Here is a 7,987-nt window from a genome sequence, read left to right on the forward strand (position 1 = left end):
GGGGAGGCAAGCGAAAAATGCCAATGGTGGCCGCGCTGCAGGCAGGCCGGAATCTCGGCCGCTGCATGTGCATGGGTATGCGTGCTGGCGTTGTATATGTCATGTATTTGATTTGTTTTTGGCTCGTATTGAACTCGTCTGACCCCACGCACATGCAAAAGGCAGCTAGGCTCCTGCTCGTCTGACATGTACGCACAGCGGCCACAGGCTGAAGACCAGTACACACCCTTGTGCATGCATGCCGTGGAGGATTTTTGGCCAACGGAGCCCACTGGTTGCTCAAGTATGGACGCGGACCATTTTCGCCCAGGGAAGACACAAGTTTGTTCACCATAGCCCACCTTCCACTGATTACTTTTATTCTGTTTCATGCTAATACTACTGTCTGTCGGGATTAGCAAGTGCTACAATGCTTTTTGCTCTAAAACGCATCATGACTAACTTGGCACTTGGGTTCTATCTGTTGTGCACGAAATAGCTTAGCGTCATGTTTAGTGCTAAACTGCTAATGGTTTATGCGATAGAACAAACAGATTATTCTCAATTAATCACGCCGGAGCGCCACGTTCATGCCTTTTTTTAGGGGAAAATCATGCCACGTTCATGCCTAATAATGGTTTATGTTGATGTTTCATTTGCTAAGAAAATGTGTACTGACAATCTGACATACTACAGCGTCGTCATTGGCACACCAACTGATTCATGGCAGGCTGCATAACTTAGCTTAATTAAGCCGGTTAGAGGCCAAACAATGATTTAAACCGCATCAGTGTGGACGTAAAGTGAAACAGAGACAGGGCCGGTGTGAACATCTTTGCGCAGGCCGGTACACTTTAAGCCGTGTTGTCATGTCACCTCACCTGCTCACCACAGTTTGATCAGCATTGCATAGGGCGTTGCACTTTTCAGTGCGGTCAAGTTCACTGGCACGTAGCTGCAACAACTGTCACTAGGCGGGGGCACCACTCAAACTTCTGTCCAAGTACATGAACCAGTTTCTTAATCGAACGACCAATCCAACCAAGAATGGACGGTCACAGTTGGGAAAAGCAATTAACAATAGTTTGCCAGACGAAGATGATTAAAACACTCCGTTACAGAAACCATTAGACTACTGGGCCATCTCCCTTCTCGACATCTTGCTCTCATTGACAATTGCAGTTTCTTCCTGTTAAGCTAACACACAACATGTGTTGGTTTTGACTAATACACGGATCAAGTTCTACGCACAGAACTAGCAACCATGCATAATTGTAATACCCATCACCCACCTTAACAATTTGACATGGTTCACAAATGGTACAAATCCATTACAATAATTACAAACATATACCCGAGTCGAATGGATTGCTGACAGGGAACAACAGCCAGAGCTTGCGCAGCTTCAACCAGGGATTTTGCTGATTTGGCCACAAGGCAATATTACAAGATCACAACAGTAGGAAAATGCATCTGATTAAACGCCTTCTACTTCAGGGTTCAGGATACAGACCATATCAGCATGGTTCTGATCAAGAACAGAACAAAAAATTGCCTCATTAGAGGATGCTCCGAAGTAAGTTATGCAGTGAACAAAGAACAAGCCAATCAGGCAATGCATTCAGACATGTAAAAATCATTTTGTGAATAAAGAAAACTCATCCATGCATCATCATATTATTTTTTCTAAATATCTAACCCAATAGAATGTTTCTTGCACAAGGGGCACAGAAGCCACGGAATTTGATTTTGCATGATACTGATTTCAGGAGTGAAATGTGGTTGTATTCAAAATCTAACCAAGAACAAGGCCGACACAAACTATGTTACAAATTAAAGGTTTTTTGGATCAGAACATTTTAATCAGAAATACCTTCTTGTCCAGGCACTTGTAGCTCCCCAACCAGCGTTTCCGGCAAGGGATGTAGCCTCGCGGCCACGGCACACTTGACCATCAACGTTGCTCAAGTCTGTGACTGTAGTGGGAAAGGGTCAACAAAACAAACTGAAATCCATGGAACAGAAGATCTTTGCAACCAGTGGTAGGAATTCAAACTTTACCCCACTTGAATGAAATAACTATCAACCTTGGATTAGCACATCACGAACAGAACATCAAATCCACTATTAAGTTCCAGTACGATTAACCATCGATTGCTTTAAACCCCGCAAACAATAAACCCATCGATTATCCAAGTTAGAGGAATCTAAGAAACCACAAAAATTAAGCCGGTCTGGCACATAAGCATGGGTATGAATAAAAATGTCTCTATATTGTCCAAAAATACATCACGGCAAATTCAGATCTGCGCAACAACATGAGGAGAGCCCTATCCAGTCCGGACAAACGGGATTACAAGCAAACAAAAGAAAATCACATCTGTACAGAAGGAATAGATGGAAGGGAATTACAAGAAAATAAAGGAGAGCAGTCTATTTTGGAGTCAACAAGAAAAGTGATATGCATCTCGATCGAGCCATAGATCATCCGTACCAAAGGAATAGATGGAACAAAATAAAAATCACCAAATAAGTTCAAATCTGAAACTGATGAACAATAGCTAGGAGAAAAGCACAAGTAATTGACGTGTGATACAGCCTCACCGACCGAAACAACGAAGATATGTGTGATACGTGTGATATTCAGTTCTAGTTCGTCCAGCACATATGCACCGGCTTTGTACAGAGCTTCGCCAAATTGAACAAAAATCATCCACGATGTAAACATTACTCCACTCTGCATATAACATTACTTCGCCAAATATAACATTACTTTCGCCAAATTGGCACGCCTCTCGATAGGCAGATTAGCTCTCACTGAAACTCCACTCTGCGAAAAAAGAAATGTTCACCAAATCAGAGTGAAACCCCACTCACACTCGATAGGTGTTTTTCCAATCCTTACCCCAGCAAATAAATTTCAGTTAGGTTAAGAATTCAGGGAAAAAAAACTATTCTATAGTACTAACACAAAACCAGTAAATTACAGTCAGATTCGTGATTCTGGCCTAAAAAATGTACACTATAATAATAACATCAAGTCATATTTAATTACTTAAGAGATGATTGTCTTTAAACGTTTCGATCCGCTGCTTCAGTATATAGCAGTTAAAGAACATAATGCACCACTCCCAACAAATTTCAGTTAACTAACTAACGGGTGGATACAGAAAAAAAAACTAAATCTATCAAGTAATGTAGACTAACAAATACGCATGACCACGAGTGCATCACTGATTGCAGAAAATCAATATCCGGAAAAGGTTAAGAAATCAGGCCCAAAAAATTCTACTACACTGATAACACACAACCAAAAAAATTCAGTAAGGTTCAGAATTCAGGCCCAAAAAAGGTATACTATACTAATAAGAAACAACCAGGAAATCTCAGTTAGCTTCGCAGTTCGAGGCATAAAAGAGGCTCTGTTTTGCAAATTGGGATGCTTCTGGTTTGAACAAGAAACGTCTTTGACTAAAAACCATGGCCGTCTAGCATTATCCCAAAAATTAAACCGTGTCCTATGCTGGATGAGAGAATTTTTAATCCCCAACTACCTCCTTGTCCAGCCGCATGAACACGCATCCAACAGAAAAGGGTTTGACACGGCAAAATGACAACCTAAAAAACAATCAGTTTGCATCTAAGAAATCCTTGATTGAACTGTATGGTAATTAAATCAAACCAGGACAATCACCGCAGATTGGTGATACTGCACCCAGCTTGTTCAGATTTTTACTACAAATATGGTAATACTGAATCAAGATTATGCGTGCAATCAAAATCAGTTGTACTCTGAAAGCGATCCCCATATGAATCAAAAAGCACGCTACTACTGATTCACACCAACCTAAAACTCATTTGAATCCCATTTTTTCAAGCGAATCCAATCTGGCCATGTACTGAATACCACTTTGGTCATGTTCCGAGAATACTAAATACTGAATCAAATCTCAAGTGACCCGACCCACATTTGGTCATGTCCCAAAAAAGGCATATGACCTGACAACCCCATTAGCACTGAAACTAAAACCAATAAGTCCAATTAGCACAACCCCCCCCAACAAATTACTGCAAACTAAACCATGTGTGGTGAAATATTCAGCTTCAGATTATATATACTACAACGAATCCAATTAGCACTGCCATCTCACCAACTATGCAACCAGAATTCACTGAAAACTAAAACCATGTGTAGTGCAACATTCAGCTTCAGATCACATATACTCTGACAATCTTTACACCCATAATTAACTCAAAACTAAAACCATGTGTACTGAAAGATTCAGCTTCAGATCACCTTATATGGTAACTAGCGAAAGCAAAGTACCCCCCATAGCTAAAAATGCAACTTGCTAAAACAAGTGTAAATACCATAGAAGATGCGGTATTCCCACACTGTTTTCTCACTAACCTCCGTGTCCAGCCACTCGTGACTTCACAGTGCACCTCATATCAGGATGCATTTCCACATGGCTGTTCTTTGCCGTCTGCGCCACCCCCGGCAATGGCGGCACTCATAGAATCTTGGGACTCGAGTGGTAGGACGGAACCACTGCAGCCCGCCGGCCCGGCAACGCCCCTGGCGAATCAAATCTATACCGAATGAGCCAAAAAGAAGTCCAAATCCAGGACGACGACTTGGCACAGAAGTGAAGATGGAAGAAGAACAGCTGAGAAGATTACTCATACCCCTTGAGCTCGACACCATCCGTCGACATCTCGCCGGAGCAGATCCGTCGCCGCCCTTCGCTTGTGGGGAATAGAAGGGGATGGGGAACGAAAGGTGTCTCGTGGCTCTGTTCTACTCCACACGGTAAGCTCGGCTGTATGTGGATCCTCTGACCTGTGCTGTTTCGAACGACAAATCATGGGCCAAACTTTCTGGTGCAGCTGACATATATAATTTCTCTAGGCCCGCAAACAGGTGTGGGGGTGTGCCGAACAGAATACGCCTAGGCGTTGCATAGCCGTAACACGGACCGTATTTCAGCTAGTAGGCCTGATGCAGTCCTGACATGAACTGACCCATTCCAAATCCCCAAACGCATAGGGTCGGGACTAAAGCCATAAAACTTTAGTCCAGGTTCGCTTACGAAGCGGGACAGCAGGGTGTCTGCGTGGCCGCTGCGAGGCGCCCAGGCAGGAGGACCTTTGCTCCCGGATTGTAATACAAACCGGGACCAATAGGCACCCACGCGTCAACACCTGACATGAGCTGGGTTTTTTTGAAGGGGGGGTTTAGGGGTTTCGGAGGGTTTAGGGGTTAGGGTGTCGGCCATCCCGCGACTCCCCCTAGTGGATAAGCCCACCCCGCTGTCCTCTCGAACCCTACCACCCCCTCTCCCCCCCGCACTCTCCCCTTTCCTCTCACACTCTCTCTCCCTGCCTTGCATCCGAGCGGGCTCATCGCCACCATTCGCCGCACCGACAAGTCCCAGGAGACCATACCTCTTTCTCCGTGCTTGGTCGACGGTAGCTACTACATACAAAGAGAACGTACTCGACGCTAGCTAGCTAGTAAACAAATGAAGGAACCATTAATTACACAACATCATGATCATGAACATATGTTGAGAGAAGTGATGACCTCTCTCTTTCTCGGTGCTTGGTGAAACAACAAGTTTTCATATATCTATCTGAAGCTATTACATATAGTACACGTTGATGCATATATCTATGAATAAATTTGCATGTTCCGATAGCATTTTCCATCTTTAGGAAAGATATAGTCCATAAAGAATCCCGCCAACTCCTCTTGAATTGCGTGTATGCGATCCTCTCGTTGGAGTACGTCCCACTTCCGCTAGGTCTAATTAATTTAAAGAAGGGGGGTCAATATATATGTGTGTGTGTCTATATATATATATATATATATATATATATATATATATATATATATATATATATATATATGACTGAAATCAACACAATTGATTGTGATAAATTAAAATAGTGAATATTGTTTACGTACTTCAAAATCTTGTTTAGTCATGCCCTTCCTGGTGACCTCTTGGTGAATGAACTCGTAGACGTAGTATCCACATAAATCATTTCCTTGTTCCTGCCACATGCACTTTACGAGAATTAAGTTAAATTAAAATGATAATCAACCATGATAACGATATTGAAAGTAGAATCAACTAGAGATGCGTGGAATTACCTACTAGTACTACTTACTTTGGGTTGTGTAATTCGGAGCTCCGGTTTCCATTCACCCTTAACCTGCTTAATGAACTTTTTCCAAACCCTGCCCGGCAAAGAAAATGATTACTTGATATCAGGAAATGAACGAAAATTGTCGATATAGTGCGATAATGATTGAAATTACTTCTTAAGTATTTCGATCATGTCCACAAACTCCGTAAACTCTTTACATCTTGGGTCCAAGACAGATACTGCTCCCTCGTCAAGCGTAATGACTAGCAGAATAAAGTGAAATCTGCACGCGCGCATAACTCGTCATTCTTTGCTACGTACTCCAGTACTACCTTCCATCTCCTCTCACTTTCTTTAATCATCGCTCGACTGAGGGTGACAGCAAAAAAGGATAGTAGATCTTCTCTCTCTTTCATTAATCATCACTAGACTGAGTAGTGACAGCAAACAGGGAGATAGTGGGCATTGGGAGCCGTGCGAGCTGCTGCACCAGTGGCCGCAAGAACGGCCACACCGTGAGATGGCCTAGAATCAACCTTACAAACGGCCTGATGGAAACGTCGGCTAACTATCATGACAAAAGAGTCGGCAGTATAGCAATGCTCTTTTCTTTACTACTCCGTGATGTGACCACTGTCTAGCTATATCCATTAATCAAAGTATCAAACAACTATGTAATTCGTTTTATGGGGAACAAGCATTAAACTAAAAGTAAAGTGCATCGCTCGGTGTATTGTGCAGGGTGCTGTTCAGAAATCTTTGACGGCAGATGCCGCTCAGAGCAGTGGCGGGACAAAACATTGAGTATCATTGCGTACAGAACTAGGGGAGCTCTGAATAATAGAGATAGCTCTGTTCTACATGAGTATACTCAAAACTATGCCCTTGTATTCTGAAGAAAATCAACCAAAATATGTTTGTGGATCGAGCTGGCATGACCAAATAGTACAAAGACGTCTATTTTCAAAATGTTGTTAGAAAGATCAGTTCGTAACAGAAAATAACATAGCTCCTTCAATTATCTTAGACGAGTCATAGCTATCATCCAGAGAGACAAAATGCAGTTGCAAGCAAATGCATCGATCATTGTTTAATCTGCTACAAACACATTAACTCTTGAACAAACGAATGCCTAATCACAAACAAGGGAAATAGTGTACATTATTATTTTTACTAAATGACCCCTAGAGGGTCTTATGTGCCCCCCTGACCCCTAGAGGGTCTTATGTGGCCCACTGACCCCTAAAACACATATTGCCGCTAGAATATCTAGTCTTCTTGCAATGCCGAGCATCCTCACATCAAATAAATCCGTTGTTCTAGTTGGATTTTCCGACGTACACCTGAAACGCATAGGTAGTAGGCGTCAATACATGAATATGAACATGTCCATCTGTTTGGAGTGTTTCACCCATGATTCGTCTCAGGGTTTGGCATTTCGAGAATATAGGTACACCCTTCTGTTTGCCGTGTGGTTGTACGTACACCAACAGTTTTGCCTGCCAATTTGGCGTGGTAGTTCCTCCAGCCACCAGTCTACCTTGTGTGTTAGGGCCGCCTTTCAATTAGGCGTGCCATGCCCTCTGCCGTGCCGCCTGGCAATTAGGCATGTCATGCCCTTGATCGATGCCTATGTTATGTGTCCTTTGTTGTTTGTCCGCGCGTGGCATGTCTGTCTATGAAATTTTTTATGTGTTTTGATTCTCGTTTTTAGGGCACTGTGGAATTTGTCCTTTTCAGCTCCATCCACGCTCACCCCACTCACCTTCCCACGAAACTAGTCGTCCTCTCCCTCTCCATAGAGCCACACTCGCAGGTCATGCTGGTGTATGTGTTGCGCTCTCTTGCAAGC

General features: G+C 43.0%; 1 long non-coding RNA gene across 2 annotated transcripts; it reads right to left on the reverse strand.

Annotated features, from left to right (window-relative positions):
- Window positions 1–1,040: 1,040 nt before the first annotated feature.
- LOC119326153 lies at window positions 1,041–5,026 on the reverse strand. Of its 2 annotated transcripts, XR_005157824.1 has the most exons (5): window positions 4,960–5,026; window positions 4,669–4,827; window positions 4,391–4,558; window positions 1,853–2,809; window positions 1,041–1,507 (listed from the first exon to the last, which is right to left on the reverse strand). It is a non-coding gene; the product is annotated as an uncharacterized LOC119326153 (long non-coding RNA). The 2 variants fall into 2 exon arrangements; XR_005157823.1 differs by lacking the exon at window positions 4,960–5,026 and having other exon boundaries at window positions 4,669–4,953.
- Window positions 5,027–7,987: the final 2,961 nt, after the last annotated feature.

This window comes from Triticum dicoccoides, chromosome 6B, assembly GCF_002162155.2.
Source record: "Triticum dicoccoides isolate Atlit2015 ecotype Zavitan chromosome 6B, WEW_v2.0, whole genome shotgun sequence".
NCBI lineage: Eukaryota > Viridiplantae > Streptophyta > Magnoliopsida > Poales > Poaceae > Triticum > Triticum dicoccoides.